Source organism: Notolepis coatsorum (genome assembly GCF_963971535.1).
Source record: "Notolepis coatsorum genome assembly, chromosome: 5".
Lineage (NCBI taxonomy): Eukaryota > Metazoa > Chordata > Actinopteri > Aulopiformes > Paralepididae > Notolepis > Notolepis coatsorum.
In genome coordinates, this window is record NC_140169.1 from 112,054,627 (window position 1) to 112,075,786 (window position 21,160).

Below are 21,160 nucleotides of genomic sequence, written 5' to 3' on the forward strand. Positions count from 1 at the left end.
TTCTGTTTATTGGCGAAGCCAGTGTATTACTACTACTAGGAGGAGTAAGTAAAGGAGTAAACAAACACGCCCACAATGTGTCTCTGCACACAGGAGTCTTCAGATTCAGATTCAGATTCAGACAACTTTATTGATCCCGCGTGGGGCAATTCATATTTGCAGCTTCACCAACAAGCAACAAAGTCAGGACTGCGCTCAAGCTTGCTACCGCTAGCTACCAATCTACATAAAAATAACGCAGTAACGAACCATTTAGTAACGGTAACGGAGTTACTGAATTTAAAAAGTAATGCGTTAGAGTACTAGTTACTGCCAAAAGTAATGGCGTTACTGTAACACGTTACATTGTAACGCGTTAGTCAGCGTTTCCGTTAGCCGGTAATTACCGGTATTTGACTGGCAAAATCTGTTGAAGTCCGACATATTTAATCTCTCCGGTCATAGTGTCCGGTGAAAATAGTTCCCTCTGGGCACAGTTTGATTATTTGAATTGTATTTGGATGGGCTGGAGTTGGGTGGCCTATGCGATGAACGAAACAATCATTGAGTTTGTTGTCGTTGCTTCGCTCAGCGAGAGCTTGCTGCTGGATTTGCGGAAGGCATGCAGCTGCAGACCCACAGAACCCACCAGCTTTGCTGGCACAGTGCGGTCCCCAGACCTGGAAAGCTGCTCTGCGGGTCTGCAGCTGGATGCTTCTTGCAAACTAACTGCGGCCGGCTCGCGCTGATAACAGCTTTCATTGTTGGACCGGCTGCTTGGTGGAGCAACGATGAAACGAATGTAATGAATCGTTCGTCGCATGGGCTATTTAATTTTGGCCTGTTTTGGTACGGTTCGGGTGGTCAAGTTGTGCTTGGAGGGAGTTGTTTTCACCGGACATTATGACCAGCACCAAGTCGTTGGGGAGGTGGAGATATACATCACGCAAACCCACGATAATGTTGCCGCCTCTCTCTGCAAAATTTCTCAGTTCTTCGCTTGATATAATTAATACAAATGTCCAATATAACGGAATTCGTTAGCTCATAAAAATGTGATTATAACAGACTGCTGTTTAGTGTCGGACCGACTGCCCACATACGCGGTCTATTTTATTTCAAGTCAGCAGCAGCACGGAGTATCGAGGGACTTATTTTATTTGGAATATATTAATGACTATACGCAAAAGTAGCCTCGTTTTAAGTAATAATATTATAAATCTACATGCCTTGAGGATGACATTCTTTATATAGCCTATATCAATTGTTTTAAAGCTCAATAAACTATGACCGGAATTAATCTCATTTGTCCGGTAGATTGAAATCTTGCAGGTCACGGAGACCGGCAACAATTTTTTCTAACGGAAACCCTGGCGTTAGTCCCAACACTGGTAGTAACTCATACTGGCCAGCAGCGTAACTAGTAGGTAAGGGATATGTACAGATATAGATATGTACAGATAGCCTATGTAAAAGGATTATGTGCAGGTATGTACAGACAGGTGGATAGATATATATACGGTAAGAATAAATAGTTATATGGGTTATATGCAGGTGTATACATAGATATATAGGAGGATTATATGCAGACAGATATGGATATGTATACAGTATATGCAGTAAGTAACACAAATTAGTTTTTTCCATCTCTAGTTGAGGTTAGGAGTGAGGTCTCTACAGTAGGGTTGCTGGGACACTTTACATGGCATAACACATGGTGTAGAGATGTAACAATCACAATTTAGGTTCGATCGCGATACTGAGCTCACGATTTGGTTCGATATAAAAAAAGAAGGGATAATCAACAAGTAGGTGTGCGTTAAACGGTTTTAAAGCACAATGTGGCACCTACAAGTTGATTATTATTCTTATACCATACCATTTGCCAACATTATAAAATAAAAGCATTCGCAAATGTTTGGTGAATGTTTTGCACTTGCCATTGGTGTGTTTTCCTTGGTCGTTAGTTCATTAAGTTGATATTGTCAGCTGTGCTTTCCGCAGTTGATGACGAGTGAGCTTTGACCACTGTGCTCTTTAATTTGGCTATGGTTAAAGGTTGGGTAGTGGATGCATTTAGAACAGTGATTAAACTTGAGCCTAACTACGTGTGCATTAAATGGTTTTAACGCAGAACCTGCCCGCCAATCAGAAAAGAGTATTCACCCAGACCATGGTATAATAATAATTAAACAATGTGTGGCAGCATTATGTTTTACATAATGAAATTAGTTTAAAGTGCTTTCTTTAAATGAAATAAAATCTTATAGCCTAGTAGCCACAGCCAGCCATGACTTTTGCATATAAAAAAGTGCAATTCAGTTTCCTATCTAACATGAATATTTACATCACATCTGCCATCACAATGAAAAGCTCCAGTTACTAGCAAATAAAATCAAATTTATTTGTAAGGCCCGACAACACACGTTAATGTCCCCATGGGCCGGACACGTCTTCTTTAAACAAGTCAAGAAGAAACATAACAATAAGTCAAGAACAAAACAAGAACACCATAAGGTCCAACAAATTTTAAATAAATGCAAAATAAATGAATGAATGCAAACACTCCCAGACATACCACCACGCGAAGGTAAGGAAAAACTCACTAAAACCTTAGAGAGAAACCTTAGAAGGGCCATTCAAGGGGGGATCTCCCTTCTTAGATGTCGGTGATAGTAGTGTTGCAGACGGACAGTTGGTAAGCATGCACTCATGTGTGTAGTGAAACACAGATGAGTGCATGCAATAGCAACTGAACATTTAAAAAAATTTAAGATAGAGCTGATAGCGATAGCAACTGAACATTTTGAAAGATTAAAGATAGAGCTGATAGCGGATCTATTTGAGGCACAGGGGCGGCGCAAAGAGGGTCGCGTCCTCCCCGTCTTAATCACGGGACGTTCAACACTCCGGTCATCGCTCCGAGACAGCCAGAGACAGGGAGAGAGAGAGGGTCGCAACTAGAGATGTTCCGATACCATTTTTTCCTTTCCGATCCGATTCCGATACCTAAGCTTTGGGTATCGGCCGATACCGATACTGATCCGATACCAGTGCATACATTAACATTTTTTTTTTAATTATATAAATTATTATTTAAAAAAAAAAAAATTATACAGCTACTTTTTTCTATATACTGTTTTTTAGTAATAACTAGAAAGTAATGGTATTTATTCAACAACAGGTGATTGTATAGATTTGTATTAGTATCATTAATCAATGAGTATGGGGCTGCAGCACTGCAGATATACCCTACTCCAATGATCCACACGGACATTATTCGTTGCTGCACTTGTTTCCAGAAGGCTCCGTTGAAGTAGCAGAGGATCTGTTGTGATTTTTGCACAATAAATATTCAACATTCTCTTTTGAGACTCCGCCTCAGACTCTTATCATTTGGCACTAAAAGCTAAACATTGTCACCGATATGGCTGTCCGCAACATGTCATTAATTGTGTACGCGAGGTGGTTCAGTGACGACGCTAACGTGAGCTACCGGGAGATGGAAAGACTAACGTTACTGGTGAAAATGTGATTTACGTTGGAATACTCCTTTGCCAACTTGCTGTACTTTGCTTGCAGGTCTGCAGCCATTATTGCTGGATTATGAATAGCCCCAACTTTAGCCAAGGTAACGTTATGGCTAAACCTTTAACGTTAGTTAACGCTAGCTTTCGGTTAGCTGTTCAATGCTAATAACACAACCAAGCGAACCCATCAGAGCTCCCCGTCAACACCGCTCTGTCGGGAGGATGGCATTTAAGAAAGTATCTGCTGTTAAAATGACAAACAGCATTGACACTTTAATTCACGGTCGGTTAAACACACGTTTGTTTTATAATGCTCACAGCAGACCGCAGTGTTGTTGATAAATTACGTGGTATCGGAGCGCAAAATTAGAGGGTATTTGCCGATACCGATACCAGCATTTTAGGCAGTATCGGCGGCATTTCCGATACTGGTCGGATCAACTCTAGTCGCAACCTACCCGTCATCATCGCGGGACGTCCAGCACTCCGGTCATCACTACGAGATAGCCGGAGACAGGGAGACAGGAGGGCACGGAGAGAGGGTCGCATCCTCCCGGTCTTCATCACGGGATGTCCGACACTCCGGTCATCACTCCGGGACAGCAACTCACAGGGAGACAGGGAGACGGGACAGCTCACGTGATTGTAATGGGTGGACATAGCAATAGATACAAGTGGTAAGCATATATGTGAATAGAATAGATATATGAAGTAAGCATATTATGTGAATAGAATAGAAGTACTTAACCCAGCAATGAAACCACGTTGACAGACCACAAACCATGTTGACAGACCACAGACAGAAGACGGTAAGAAGCTGATCCATGGCCTCGGTGGTGCATGTAGAGCAGTCACTGCAATCTTGGCCAAGACCCCGAGACATCCACCACCTTGGTCAGCACTACGAGACAAGCACTCAGAGAGATGGGGGGGGGGGGTTGGGACAGTGGTTAGAGAGTTCCCATGTTTGTAGTGGGCGGAGATGGAGCAACAGATACATGCAGTGAGCACATGCACACATGGCGACAGCAGAACCACAGTATACAAGAAAATTGTGAAATAGAGCAATAGATAGAACCACTGCAAGCGCGCATGGACACAGGGTGAGATACGAGACAACAGCCCAGGGCCGCACGCCCCGTGGGGGCAGGAGGAGCCACTCAGAAGGTTCAGCACTGCAGGCCAGACAGAAGGCGATACGAAGCCGTTCCACGGGACCGGTCGAGACAGAGACAGAGGCCAAAAGGTTCTCCCATGTCTGCAGAAAAGCAGACATGGGAGAAAATAGACATCCTAACTGAACTAGACAGATTAATCTAAAGGTCAGTCCCCGACCAGGTGAGATCAGGGTAGGTTGAAGGAGAGAGGGAAAAGATGGGTCTTAAGCAGGGATTTAAAAGCTTCGACAGCAGGCGCCCCTGACGACGGCAGGTAATTTGTTCCACAGGTAGGGAGCGCGGTAGACAAAGGCTCTGTGGCCGGCGGATTTCTTTTTAACCCTAGGAATCGATAGAAGCCCCGCATTTTGTGAGCGCAGAGCACGAGCGGGCGAGTATCGGGAGATGAGATCGGATAGATAGAGCGGTGCAAGCCCATTCAAAATTTTGTAGGTGAGGAGTAGCACTTTAAAGTCAGATCGGGCTTGAATAGGAAGCCAGTGTAGGGCGGACAAAACTGATGTGATGTGATCAAATGTTCTTGTTCTAGTTAGTATCCGTGCAGCCGCATTTTGCACGAGTTGAAGATTTTTGATGCTTGAATTAGGTAGGCCTGAAAAAAGTGCATTACAGTAGTCCAGACGTGATGAGACAAAAGCATGAACCATGCTTTCTCTATATGCCATGACAACTTCTGATGCAAATTGCAAAACAAAAACAAGAATGCATTTAGGCCGGTGTCCTTTTATAAAATAAGAAAAGCTGCTGCATATGGTATTTTCTTTCTAAAGTTCCAAATATTAAACAAACATAAACAAGTCATGGACTATTAGTGGAATACAACTGATAATTGTTTGCAAAATTCGAGTGAGTGGGCGTGTTAATTAACAGACTAACCATGTTCTCTACACCAGTGGTTCCCAAAGTCGGGGTCGCGACCCAAAGGTGGGCCGCGAGCAGCCACGGGAGGGGCGCGAGATGATTAAAAAAAATAAAGAAATCCAATTTTTTTTTTTTTTTTTTTTGTCAGGCCACTGAACTTAGAAGCAGGCCAGGACAGTGTTTCTAGTTGTATTCTAAAATTATATTCTATTGTATTCTAAAATGTGACTATATGGTTTTATATTAACTTAATAAATAAACAAACGAAAAATCTACTTATTTCAATGAACATTTCAAACTAAATAACAGATTATGCACATAAAACGCTGAAAACAACCGAAGCAACAATAGTATTTTAATGAGGCTATTATTATTATCATTATTATTTTGCAACAAGTTAGCCCTCTCATAAATAGCACATATAATTGAATAACTAACTTGAACTAACTTAATAGGATTGAAGTGATATTTGGCTAAGAAAATCGGTCGCCTGGCAAAAAAAAAGAAAAAAAAGCCTGACGATGTGCATTGGGCCGCGGATCTCTGACGCCTTATTTTCTGGGTCCCGGCCTGAAAAGTTTGGGAACCCCTGCTCTACACAATGATGTTGCATACAGATGGCCTTTTCTCACTACAGTTAAATTAAAACATGGGTTGTGGATTAAATGTATATGTGTGTTATCTTCATTCTCTCCAATTTCATTCCGGACCAAGGACAAGACACACAAGTCATAATTTTCTCATCAAGATTTGAGAGTTTGTAAGGTGCGTCCAATATGTTCCAAAAAGTGACAGTGTGGAGGCGTGCTGGAGAGTGAGACTGCAGCAAAGTCATACATTTATATTAAATCAATTAAAAATAATAAAACAAAAATATATTGAGTTTATGAGTAATTCAAACGTTTGGATTAATTGTAAACAATTTATATACAGTTTCATGCGCATATTTTCTGGCGCAGATGAGACACTGCAGGCCATGCGTAATGTGTGGTATTTACTAAAGGGGTGCATGGGCATGTATACACAGACAGTATGCACATCATTAATGCTATTAGTATAGGTGAATACTGTTCATGAAACAGGAAGCTTAGATCTGATCCAGCAACCTGGCCATGTTATATCCCCACTGATCTATAATAAAGCATAATTTTATTTAATTAGCTGCAACCATGAGCTCTATGTCACTCGGTCAGTCGGTTCGTTGGTCCACAAAGCTTTCCCCACCCTCTAGCGGACACATGTTTGGCCATAGGAGGCTGAAATCGGGCATGGAGGAAGTGTGTGTGTTTGTGTGTGTTCATGCCAATATTGGCTAAAAGGGGGCGTGGCAATTTGAGTGGCCTATCGCAAAAAGGTTGCAACTATTACAGATTTGCGTTTGTTTTTATTGTAGCCTATGAACATTTTATATCATGGTTTACTATCATTTTAAATCATGTTTTACTAAGGCAACGTGTCTGATCTGTTACGCTACTCCACTATAAATTATAACAGGATAGTTACTGTATCAACATCTCATGCTGGTAGGCTATCTGCTTAAGCAGTGTTCAGCTGGAGATGATGATTAACCTCAACAAGCAATATTCTTTCTTCATGAAAACACCTGAGACATTGCTACTAGCTGATTATCACCTTATCACTTTCCATCTGTGACTACATTGAAACTGTCAGCTGTAATGGTTGCATGCAGAACTCCTGCGACCAACTAGTGCACCTTGCTTTACACACACACACACCCACACACACACACACACACACACACACACACACACACACACACACACACACACACACACACACACACACACACACACACACACACACACACACACACACACACACACACACACACACACACACACACACACACACACACACACACACACACACACACACACACACACACACACACACACACACACACACACACACACACACACACACACACACACACACACACACACACACACACACACACACACACACACACACACACACACACACACACACACACACACACACTGCAACCAGAGGGAGGTTCTGATTAATTAGCTGCAGCCATTGCAAATTAGACACAGAATGAGTGCACATTGCAACCACAGTATGCCCAGCGCTTATCATCTTTGTAAATCGGGCTCTAAGTCTCCTACCCTCTTTAAAGGCAACTGTGGACGTGTTTTCCGAGTCTTGTCATTCAGTGGTATCCAAAATATAATTCTGCCACGCCACCAGTAATGCATGGTGTAATAGCTAATGTGTCTGTTGTCAGACTCTCTCTCATCTCCGTTGCCAGGAACAGAGTTTCCTTGCGGCGGCCGCTCCCAAGGAGACAAGAGTCATATACTGTCAGTGTTCAGTGAACCTAGGGTGAAGCAAGTCGAGTTGTCAGGTGCAGAAAACAGCATGATCTCCCTGTTGCGATTTCCCCCGGCAGTCATAGAGAAGAGAATTAATTCACTCTTCCCATAGTCTGTTCACCCCCTCTTCTATTTTGAGATGTTGCAAATTAGATAATGTTCTTATTCATTTTACAGATACACATGTAGGCTTTGGAAATAGTAATCCATGTAGCTACAGGCAGGCAACAGTAGCTGAGAAGAAGGTTGTTATAGGAAGTGGTGGGGTTACCTGTAGGGAACACATCTTTAGCTTGTTGTTAAGTTAAGTTGAACCTTTCAGGGCTGTACGCTAAGCTTTTTCACTAGGGGCACACTTGCCCCTAAATGAGAAATTTAGGGGCAAAGAATATTTTTTAGGGGCACATTTTTTAATAACTATTTTACCATTATAGTAGGGCTGGGCGATATGGCCTCTAAATGATATCGCGATATTTTGACATTTCCTCTAAAGCACTTAAAAATGCTTGATTTAACCCTTTGATGCATACAGTCACGCCAATATGATGATTATAATAAGTCCCTGCAACATATGTTTGCATTATTAAACCATGAAGATGCTTTAAAAAATAATTTAATGAAAATGTACTAAGAGTAGTCTACTGACACACTAATAAAAAAACTTATTTACATCTAAGACAATTTATATAAAAACTCTTGGGTGCCTTTTACACAGTACTGTGTTTTCTATCCACTTTAGCCAAACACACACACACATATATATATATATATATATATATATATATATATATATATATATATATATATATATATATATATATATATATATACACACACACTACTGTGAGAAAATAATAATCACACATGTTGTGAAGGATCAGATTAAACCGAATATGTATATTTATTTATATATATATATTTAATTGTATTTGTATATCGTTTGATATCCCCTGTATATTCCTTGTACAATATGCATTGAATATCCCCGTTTCTACTAAACAGCCCATAATAGTTTCATTCTACCATTGGACGAGAACCTGGCGCCAGGTTGCCATACCCCTAGGTCCAAGTTCAATCGTGCCGCCTAACATGTCGAGGCAAACCCCCGGTTCCGCGCAGTAATATGTCGGGCGAAATACGTGTGGTACTATTTGTTCATAGCGCATATATATATGGCGCTCGTAAAGTAGAACTTTCTTTAGTCCAGTTCTTTACCCTCCAACAGAGTGACAGACGCAAAAGCCTCCCCACGAAGCACGTGCGGTGTAGTAGGGCCTACTTGGCCCAGAATAGGCATTGAGATATCGTGTAGATTAATAGTTGAATGGTCATAGTTTGGCACCATACCGTCGAGTTGGACGTATTCTATTAAGCTAATAATAGTCTATTTATGTATGGTGCATCGTTCGGTTCGAGTTCTACAGTTATCAGTACCCCCATCGTTCCTGACGTTATCTGGACGCTTATCCAGGCTGGTCAGACCCCTAGTGGTGATTGCATCCGAGGAGCTCCGGGTCAAGAGCGACTGGACCTGTATATTGGATTACTCTACCCGACGACGGCGAGCCTTCCACGGCTCTTGGATTATGCTTTGTGTGCTTTGATTATTCCATGGATAAAGGCCAACACTCTCGAGTGTTGGAATTACCCCCCGGAGAGGACTCCAGGTGAGGCGGCGCTCTACACGTGAGGTCGCACCACGTCTCTCCGTTGTGGACCGGCAGATACCGTTCCACAGAGGGTCCAGCTGTATTCGTCTGCTGCCCGAGGTTCTGTGGGCACTGTGTCTAAGACTTTGGATTCTCCCAAGACACCGTCGGCCAGATGGGATACCGCCAGCGGCTTCTCTAACCCCCCCCTCCTACTGTCTTACAACCAGCGGGACCCCCCCCCCCCCTTAGTGTATCCAGCTATAATCATTTAAGTACCATCGCTATCGTTTCCTAAATATTCCAGGTTGTATACTTACTCCCTGCGCAACCAGAGATTGGACATTCAATGTTGATTTACCTACGAATACTCATTTGCCATAAAAGTGCATACTCAATATTTCAAATCATAAATGTAATTAAGTGAATGTTGTATAATAATAATAATTAATAATAATTTAGGACCTGCTCCGAGGTCACCATTTGGCACACATGCGAACCATGCATACAATGCGTATCTGCGATTAACCCATCCCGTCGTCCTTCCCCCCCAAGGGCAGCCGGGAGCAGACAGGCGCCACGTGAGCCGCGCCAGGGGACCAATCCAAGTGCTCCTGTCCGTCTTCGTCAAGGACGCCACAGCGTTAGCGATCTTGTTGTTGTGCATGTTTTTCCATTGGGTTTATCTTATCGGGGGGGGAAACCCTTGCGAGCACGGGGAGAACATGCAAACTCCACACAGAAAGGCCTGGGAGATACCCCACCTGGGTAACTGGCATCATGGAAACCTGGTCCCCAAGCGGGATTCGAACCCTGGACCTTCTTGCTGTGAGGCGACAGTGTTAACCACTACACCACCGTGCCGCTCTTTGCTATACACCCTTTGCTGTATTAAATATTCGATTTGGTCCATTTGTGTTGGTTCGTTTCATCAGGTGGGAAAGTGTTCATCATACTTATATCTTGTACTGGGTGGCCAGAAGTTAAAGTACATGAGGTAGTGGTATTAAATATCATATCTAACAATACAGTCAGGGAATTGTACCCCTCAGCTACAATTGGTCCTTCGAGCCGGATGGTAACTAGTGTAATATTAATATAGTGTTATTAATATCGAAATGGCCTATGATGAACACTCCACGAAACGATCCTCCTAACCTAGAACGCCCGCGGCGCAGACGACAGACACCTCAGTACTTAGAGGCTTACACTGTCAGTCAACTACCTAGCCTTCGACAAACGGTAAACGTGGTAAAAGTAGAAAGTAAAATTATGTCTGACCTTAACGACCAGGTTTCCCCGACCACAGAGGCCCTAGTAGGTCCTAATGTAACTGACCAAGCCCACGGTGGGGACCAGGAGGGAATTGACATGCCTTTACCCCCCGCCACTACTAAAGAAGTAGTCCCCGACACGCCCCGGGAGGAAGACAACCCTACAGAGAGAGAACTCTGCACGGAAGAAGAAGAGGAGAGCGCCGAGGAACTAGAGCTCCAGGACTCCCCAACGAGTACCCCCAGGAGCGGTTCACGCAGGAGCGGCTCACCTCCACTACCGCCTTCCCCCAGCGAAGCGGAGAGGATACTACAACAGGCGTTCCTCGTCAGCCTGACAGCCTCTACCGAACGCGATCGGCTCCAAGCACAGACGCTTAGCGAGCGCGAACGTCTCCAAGCCCAGGGGACCAGCGAGCGCGAACACCTCCAAGCACAGCAACGGAGCGAAGAACAGCACACAAGTCTGGAGATGAGACGCTTCCAGATGGAAGAGAATATGGCAAGAGACCGGGCCGACGCCCAGCGCGCCGCTGCCGGTGCCCAAAGAGAAACAGAGCGCGCCGCCGCCGACGCCCAGCGCGCCGCTGCCGGTGCCCAAAGAGACGCAGAGCGCGACAGACTACAAGCGCAACTAATAGAGCAGCTGATCAAAAGGACAACTCCCTCTCCCTCCGCCAGGGGCTCAAGGAACTCGTCGAGACAGCAGTCAAGAGCAGCGTCACCGCAACGAGCAAGCGACCCTGAACTTGACCAACAGACCGAGTCTAGACCCCCCGCAGACCCCCTTCCCATACCGGTCCAAGCGAGACCCAGCTACAAGGAAGGAGCGGCCTACACTGCGGAGAAGCTAAATAAACGATTACAAGATCTGGAAGATTTGATAGAAGAAGAAGAGGGAGAAGAGGAGAACCAAGCCCGACGACAGCACAGTACTCCACCAGACCAGGAGGTCCCATACAGTCCAGGCTATACCCCCGCGGCGCTGCGCTACAGACCCCCGACTCTATTTACGGGTGAGCACGACGCACGACCAGCCCCGAGGAACAGTACCTGGACCAGCGGGCCATGGTACCCTGCCAGTACCAGCCCACAGCGAGGCGCAAGAGGGGACTCGCCCAGGAGGTCTCTCCCCCAACGCTCGCCGATGTATCCGCCATCCACGGCGTCATACAACGCCACGCCGTCATTCCCAGACTTCGCCTATGAGAGTCGAGCACAGTACACGGAGCTCCGGATGTGTTTAGAGACAATGATGGTGGATGTCGCTGATGAACGCCACAAGTATGCAATATTATTGAAGCACCTGAAAGTACCGCGAGCGCACAATATAGCGCTAGCCTATGCTACCTCCTCGACCCCATACACAGCGGCCCTTGCAGCGCTGGATCAAAGATATGGACGTATATGGGATTACGTAATCCAGGAGATAAGGCATATTGACCGCCTACCCCCAGCCACAGACAATCGCTCACTAGACGAACTGTCAATCAAAGTGCAGTCCCTGGTGGGGATGCTGGGAGCTCAACGGGAGAAGGGCAGGCATGAGCTGTACACCAACTCTAACGTTGAGAGGATTTTGGAGAAGCTGCCACCCGCAAGACAGGAGCGCTTTCGGCGGCAGAGGGACTACCGAGATCCCGACGGCCCCGAGCCATCCCTCCTTGATCTGGCCGACTTCCTGGCGAGAGAGGTCAGCAGCTTACGACTGGACACCTTCGGGCGGAGCACGCCAAGCTCCAGAGAGGGACCCAGGAGAATAAGTGATGGAAGAAGATCGGTGACTGTCATGCACCAATCAGAGTCAGTACCGAGCAGTAAGAGTCACAGCACCCCCTCGAGAAAGGAGAAGTGGAAGATAGCGTGTCCCTACTGTGAGAAAGAACACTGGCTGTCACAATGTGACTCATTCACAAAGATGAATGCAGAAGAAGTGAGCCAATGGATAAAGTCCAACCGGCGCTGTTATCGATGTGCGCGGCCCCACATGGCAGCCGAATGCCGCCTAAAGAAAAGGTGCAGCCGGTGCGATGGAGCCCATCTAGATATACTACACGATAGTAACGGAAGACGGCCTATACCTGCACCACGGAGCGGCACCAAGGCAAGTGTCATGTACATTGACCCCGCCAGCAGCGACGGAGCTCAAGTGCTCTTAAAGGTAGTCCGTGTGACATTGAGCTACCAGGATAAAGTCATGGACACTTACGCCGTCCTTGATGACGGGTCAGAGAAGACCCTTCTGCTCGCCTCCGCTGCGACTCAACTGGGACTGCGGGGGAGCAAGAACGAAATGACGATTCGGACAATAAGAAGAGATTTAAAGACGATAAAGGGCGAGAATGTCTCCTTCACTATCGCAGCCAACGGGCAGCCAGAGCGACGGTACAAGATCACAAATGCTTTCACCAGCCAAGAAATAGGACTCTCGCAGTACACCTACCCTGTCACCAAGTTGATGGATAAATATGTGCACCTGCGCCAATTACCTATCCCGCTCATAGACGGCGCTACCCCGACCCTGTTGATAGGCTCCGACCATGCAGAACTCATAGTCCCGATTGACCGGGTCCATACAGGCCCCCGAGGCTGTCCTGCAGCAGTCGAGACCCGCCTAGGATGAACATTACAAGGCCCCCTCGCTAAATCTCTCAACCGAACCGCAGCCACTAGCTGCTTCCACTCCAGAACGACAGAAGAAGACACCACTCTCCTGCAGCATGTCGAGAGGCTATGGACCCTAGAGACAATGCCCTTTAAGAACGAAAAGAAAGACATTCGCTCTAAAGAAGACATTTACGCCATCCACCTACTCGAGCAGGGGACAAAGAGAGTCACAGTCGGCGGAGTGATGAGATACGCAACTCCACTCCTGAGGCGAGAGGGAATGCCCCCCTTTCACGCAAAGAAAGACGCCACGGAGCGCTATCTACTGAACACAGAGCGGCGCCTAGCCAAAGACCCCGCTCAACAGAGTGTGTACCGAGCTGAGATTGAGAAGCTAATCACAGCGGGACACGTAACAAAGATTGACATTAAAGAGGCCGATCAGACGACCGAATCATGGTACGTGCCGCATCACAAGGTCCATCACAATGGCAAGGATCGCATTGTGTTTAACTGCAGCTACCAGATCGGATCCCAAAATCTGAATAAAGAGCTCTTGCCCGGCCCCACACTCGGCCCCTCCCTACTAGGCGTGCTACTGCGCTTCCGCCAGGACAAGGTGGCTATAAGCGGGGATATCAAAGGGATGTTCTTGCAAGTAAGACTAGTAGAGGAGGACAAGCCTCTGCTACGGTTCCTATGGAGAGAGAAGATCGGAGATGAGAACCCATCCATCTACCAGTGGGAAGTACTCCCCTTCGGAACCACATGCAGCCCGTGCTGTGCTACATTTGCACTACAGAAACACGTCACAGAGGACCCAGCAGCAGATGAAGAGGTCCAACACAGTGTGAAGAACAGTTTCTACGTAGACAACTGTCTACAAAGCGTCTCGACTCAAGAAGAAGCCGAGGCTCTCCTAATCAAGTTACGCGCCTCCCTAATCAAAGGAGGCTTTGATCTCAGGCAGTGGGCCAGCAGTGACCCGCACGTATTGCGCAGCCTCTCCTCTGCAGACAAGGCTGCCAGCAGCGAGACCTGGATGGCGACAATCCCAGGAGAAGCCCAAGAAATGACACTAGGATTAGTCTGGCGCTTCAAAACAGACTCGCTCCACTATAGACACAAACCCTTGGCTCCAGAGCAAGGAAGGTCGGCGGCGATACCGACCACCAGACGGAGTGTGTACAGAACACTCGCCAGACAATATGACCCGCTGGGATGTATTCTACCATACACCACCAGGGCAAAGATGATTGTACGAGCACTATGGGACAAGGACCAGGGCTGGGACGACCCAATACCCGCACACCTTGCCTCAACATGGAGAGAGTGGGAGACGGAACTCCGCTCACTCCCAGGTGTCAATATACGCCGCAGCTACTTCCCATCCACAGTGAGGCCAGAGACATGCGAGATTGAGCTACACGTCTTCAGCGATGCCTCCGAAGTAGCCTACGGATCGGTTGCTTATTTGCGTGCCCAAGAGATGGGAGGAGAGATACACACTGCTTTCATACTGGCCCGCTCAAGGATAGCCCCACGTAAGCAACAATCTATCCCACGTCTAGAGCTCTGCGCAGCCCTCGCAGGAGCGCATCTAGCCACGTTAATCCAACGTGAACTCACCATTCCGGTGCATAGAACAATCTTGTGGTCAGATTCCACGACAGTACTCACATGGATTAAGTCTGATTTATGCAGATACAAAGTCTTCGTGGGAGTCAGAGTCACCGAGATTCAAGAATTAACGGAAGAAGCAAGCTGGAGGTATGTGGATACCAAACACAACCCAGCTGACGTCATCACCCGGGGAATGTCCCTGGATGACCTAACCCGTCGCAACATCTACAGTGACGGACCAGCATTCCTCCAGCTCCCGGAAGGAGATTGGCCTACGCCCACCCTGAGGGAAGCAAGTAGCGAGGAGGCTGAGAACAAGAAGCCTATGTTCTGTGGACTGAGCACTGTCGCCTCCACAGACCCGAACATAGATGACTGCATTACCCTAGAGAGTGCGCAACAAAGAACATTCCTGCGGCACCACCCAGAGATTCAGTCCACCACTGACATGTCAGCAGCTGACTACGAAGAAGCAGAACTTCTTCTACTACAACGAGCCCAGAGAGACTCGTTCCCCGATGAGCTAGACTGTCTACAGGGAGGAAACCCCGTCCCATCAGACAGCAGACTGATTCACCTGGCACCAGAGAGTGACGCACATAATCTCATCAGAGTGGGTGGTCGCCTGCGGAGAGCCCCCGATCTACCAGATGACATTAAGCACCCGATCGTCTTGAACAGCCGACACAAGGTCACAGAGCTGATCATAAAGAAATACGACGAGGATGTGCACCACGCCGGAGCAGAGAGAGTCTTCGCGGAGATCAGACGTCGTTATTGGATATTGCAAGGCAGAGAAGCAGTACGGCGCTTCCAGCGAACCTGTCTAGACTGCCGTAAGTGGCGCGCGCAGCCCAGCATACCACGGATGGCTGACCTACCCCCCTGTCGCCTCCGAATCGGCGACAAGCCATTCCACTCCACAGGCATGGACTGTTTTGGCCCGTTGTATATAAAGAGAGGAAGAGGCACCGAGAAGCGGTGGGGTATTGTATTCAAATGCATGACCACCAGAGCGATACATATCGAGCTCCTTCCGACCATGAGCACAGACTCATTCCTTATGGCCTTCCGGAGATTCTTATCACGGAAAGGACAACCGTCTACATTGTTGTCTGATCACGGGACCAACTTCAAAGGCGGAGAAAGAGAGCTGAGAGAGAGCTTCCAAGCTATGGGCCCAGAACTTAAGACCCACCTCGCTCCAGCCCAGATTGACTTCCAGTTTAATCCCCCGAACGCACCCCACTTCGGTGGAACCTGGGAACGAGAAGTACGTTCTATAAAGACAGCCCTGTATGCCGTACTCGGAGCCCAGACTGTGGCAGAGGAAGTCCTAATGACAGTCCTCACGGAGATCGAGGGAGTATTGAACTCAAAGCCCCTCGGTTACGTCTCCAGTGATGTAGCAGATGTCGACCCAGTCACCCCCAACACACTCCTAATGGGGCGGCTGGACCCCGCGCTACCCCAGACAATGTACAGGCCTGAAGAAGCGAACGGCCGAAGAATGTGGAGGTACAGCCAAGTACTAGCTGACAAGTTTTGGAGCAGCTTCCTACTTCACTACCTACCGTCTCTACAGACCCGCCAGAAGTGGGTAAAAGAGAGACAATTTGACAGAAGGAACAGTCGTCATGATAGTTGACCAGTCACTCCCCAGAGCTATGTGGCCGGCTAGCCGCGTAAGCAAAGTGATCACCGGTGCCGATGGCAAGGTCCGAGCAGCTGAAGTACTCGTCCAAGGGCGCACCTACACACGGCCCGTGGCGAGGCTCATAGAACTGCCCCGACTCCCAGATACTATCGATGATGACCATGACCCTATGACTTTGTGAGTTGACTGACCTTACAGCGGACCTTGAGTGGTGGACAGTGCGGTTAATCTGTCTCTGCTTAGCTAATTAGGTGGGACTAATTAGGGGGCGGCTGTTGTGAAGGATCAGATTAAACCGAATATGTATATTTATTTATATATATATATTTAATTGTATTTGTATATCGTTTGATATCCCCTGTATATTCCTTGTACAATATGCATTGAATATCCCCGTTTCTACTAAACAGCCCATAATAGTTTCATTCTACCATTGGACGAGAACCTGGCGCCAGGTTGCCATACCCCTAGGTCCAAGTTCAATCGTGCCGCCTAACATGTCGAGGCAAACCCCCGGTTCCGCGCAGTAATATGTCGGGCGAAATACGTGTGGTACTATTTGTTCATAGCGCATATATATATGGCGCTCGTAAAGTAGAACTTTCTTTAGTCCAGTTCTTTACCCTCCAACAGAGTGACAGACGCAAAAGCCTCCCCACGAAGCACGTGCGGCGTAGTAGGGCCTACTTGGCCCAGAATAGGCATTGAGATATCGTGTAGATTAATAGTTGAATGGTCATAGTTTGGCACCATACCGTCGAGTTGGACGTATTCTATTAAGCTAATAATAGTCTATTTATGTATGGTGCATCATTCGGTTCGAGTTCTACAGTTATCAGTACCCCCATCGTTCCTGACGTTATCTGGACGCTTATCCAGGCTGGTCAGACCCCTAGTGGTGATTGCATCCGAGGAGCTCCGGGTCAAGAGCGACTGGACCTCTATATTGGATTACTCTACCCGACGACGGCGAGCCTTCCACGGCTCTTGGATTATGCTTTGTGTGCTTTGATTATTCCATGGATAAAGGCCAACACTGTCGAGTGTTGGAATTACCCCCCGGAGAGGACTCCAGGTGAGGCGGCGCTCTACACGTGAGGTCGCACCACGTCTCTCCGTTGTGGACCGGCAGATACCGTTCCACAGAGGGTCCAGCTGTATTCGTCTGCTGCCCGAGGTTCTGTGGGCACTGTGTCTAAGACTTTGGATTCTCCCAAGACACCGTCGGCCAGATGGGATACCGCCAGCGGCTTCTCTAACCCCCCCCTCCTACTGTCTTACAACCAGCGGGACCCCCCCCCCCCTTAGTGTATCCAGCTATAATCATTTAAGTACCATCGCTATCGTTTTCCTAAATATTCCAGGTTGTATACTTACTCCCTGCGCAACCAGAGATTGGACATTCAATGTTGATTTACCTACGAATACTCATTTGCCATAAAAGTGCATACTCAATATTTCAAATCATAAATGTAATTAAGTGAATGTTGTATACACCCTTTGCTGTATTAAATATTCGATTTGGTCCATTTGTGTTGGTTCGTTTCATCAGGTGGGAAAGTGTTCATCATACTTATATCTTGTACTGGGTGGCCAGAAGTTAAAGTACATGAGGTAGTGGTATTAAATATCATATCTAACAATACAGTCAGGGAATTGTACCCCTCAGCTACAACACAGACTTAATGATTTTAGAATATTTCAGATAATGAAATTAAATGTTTATATCATCAACTATCCAGTTAGTATTTATACCGTGTGTAACATTTGGCTACTTTAAATCATTGAATGTAGAGAGAGAGCGAGAGAGAGGGGGCGAGAACGAACAAGAGAGCCAGCCCCCCCCTTCGGGTTTTGTTCTAGGTTCGCGTTTTGATCGTCTAAGCTGCCGTAGGTGATGACGTCACACTCGAATGTAAACCGGAAGAGATGGAGATGGAGACACACGGAGATGGAAATTGAATGATATACAGAAATGAATAACCAATAAATATGAAGTTATGTTTAAACTTCTGTTGTCAAGCGTTGTCAATATAACCCACCCCCTTTCCTCACGAATGGAACTAGTCTTGTGGAGTCCGCTTTGACCGTTTTCCAGGGTTAGCAGAGATCGCTAGTTAGCTTAGCATAATCCTAATGGATACCTTGGTTAGCAGCTACCGTTAGCTCATTGCTCGTGTCAATTAAATTGCATGTTATTAAAGGTCCGCGCTGGTCTGTCTAATGAAATTACAACCGCAACATTATATTGCACTGTACAGCCCTGGTTGTAGGCTAATGTTTTACTACAATTTGTATGGATTAATTTAGGAGTGAAATGCGAATGAAGGGTTGAAATTAGGGGTGGACGGTATAAACGGTATACGGTATAAATGGTATGAATTTGCTCTACGGTATGGATTTTGAGTATACCGTGTAACCGGTAGTGCAGCTCTAAAATAGCAATGACGTCATGTAACCACAGCGCGACTATTTCACTGGCATTTGCCCCTAAAAATAGATAGAATTAGTCATAGATAATAGATATGTGCGAACTGGAAAAAGTTATTTAGGAGGCTTCGCGCAGTGGGCGTGCCAGCCCCTACCGCACGCATGTAAACACGGGTCTAGTAGTCTAGTGGGACGGGACACGGGAGCTGTCGGCGTCTCCCTGAGCTAACGTTAGCTTAGCTACCGTTACAAAATGACCCAGTCAACTATTCACTTTTAGTTTAATACATGATGGGGCATTGTCTAACCGAACGGTATCTAGTCGGCCAGCTACCGATAGCTCCTGACATCAACAAACGCTCCACAAAGTCTAGTACTAGAGACGTGTATGCTACCTGTTAGCTCACGTTAACACAAGTTAGTTCACCGTTCAAAACGAAATGTCCCATTGAACTAAATAATTCACTGAGGCGTTGTATTAACGTTATATATGCAGTAGCTACAGATAGCTCATGATATCAATGTCTTATAACACTGATTCGATGCGTATTCGAGCTGAGGGCTTGCTAACGTTATAATACCAATACAATAGGGTCCAGGTGCAGCGCCGGAGAATCCTGGCCGTAGCTCTGCTCGAGGCTACTCGAGTATAGGTCCAGGTGCAGCTCCGGAGAATTCTGGCCGTAGCTGGAGGCTACTAGAGTACACACAGACAGTGGAGCTTGTTGCGTGGTGGCGATGTCTCGCAGATAATACCAGTACAAGTCTAATTATATAATATATATATTTTATAAAAAAAAAATATATATATAAAATTTTTTTTTATCAAAAACGATGATACCGTGATATATACCGTTACCGTCTATGCTTCAAATTATACCGTGATATACATTTTAGACCATACCGTCCACCCCTAGTTGAAATCACCACTCGCAAGCTTGCCCCCAGATATTATTTTAAACTCGCACGGACCAAATTAGGGGGCAATTTGCGACCATATCATCGCAGTGTACAGCCTGCCTTTATTAATAACTAATAAATAAATTAAAAATTCATTCTCTGCATTTGACCCATCCTAACTATTTACTGTAGGAGCAGCCACAAAGGCGCCCGGGGACCAACTCCAGTTGTAATGCCAGTACCTTGGTCAAGGGCAGGCATGCGTTGCTCTTGGGACGGGGTTGCACTCCGTGCAGGGTAAGATTTGAGCCAAAGCGCGTGCACGCACACAGGAATGCGCTGCACTCGCCAACTCGCTATAAGTACCCACCTGGGCTACTTTGCATATCAATAGGGCCGGTCGTCAGGTGTGTTAAATACGTTCTCAGATACATTCACACCTAACTTGTTGTGAATGATATGTGTTACATTCCATTCGTAGAGGCAATTAGGCACTGTCTGTAGTCTGTGCTCAAGCGAGGGGACATTTATGCGCATGCGCGGGAGCGCGCGCGCACGTGGTGCCATTAGGTGCGTGCAACCCCAGTTGAAAATGCAATAAAAGCCAAAAACAACCTTGCCACGGACATGTCCGTGGTTGGCCCTTTAAGCATGGCGCCGAAACACGGACATGTCCGTGGTCGGGCGGGAATGTGTTAACAATTGTGTGTGAATAGATTTAGCCGGTTGTCACTTACAGATTCTCATAGTAGGTGTATATAGCTGATGTTTCCCAGATGGGTGGAGTGCCCTTCGAGTTCCCCTTGTCTCAACAAAAGCTCACATTAATGATTCATGAGACAGTTTTCTCTTTCTTTGAGCCACTCTGTTACTCCCTCAAAATAGCAAAGGCTTTGTTTTATAGGAACAACAAAACTGTGTGACTTGGAGTTTAGAGGGTAGCGGTGAACTATCATAAGTGTATACTATGCATATCTGCACATCTATTGAATTCTAATTACAACACTCAAAACTATGCATTATTATTATTATGTGGTTGGACCTGGTGGTGAGTGTTGACTGGGTCAAGGACCGCAGTGTCACAAACCTACAGCGAGAATAGTATGGGGAACAGG

At 46.5% G+C, this 21,160-nt stretch overlaps 1 protein-coding gene across 1 annotated transcript in view; it reads left to right on the forward strand.

Annotated features, from left to right (window-relative positions):
- Positions 1–21,160, forward strand: part of LOC311228905 (MAM domain-containing glycosylphosphatidylinositol anchor protein 2) — a gene marked incomplete at its 5' end in the record, with an annotated part of 580,884 nt that overhangs the window by 32,461 nt on the left and 527,263 nt on the right. The window lies entirely within an intron of this gene.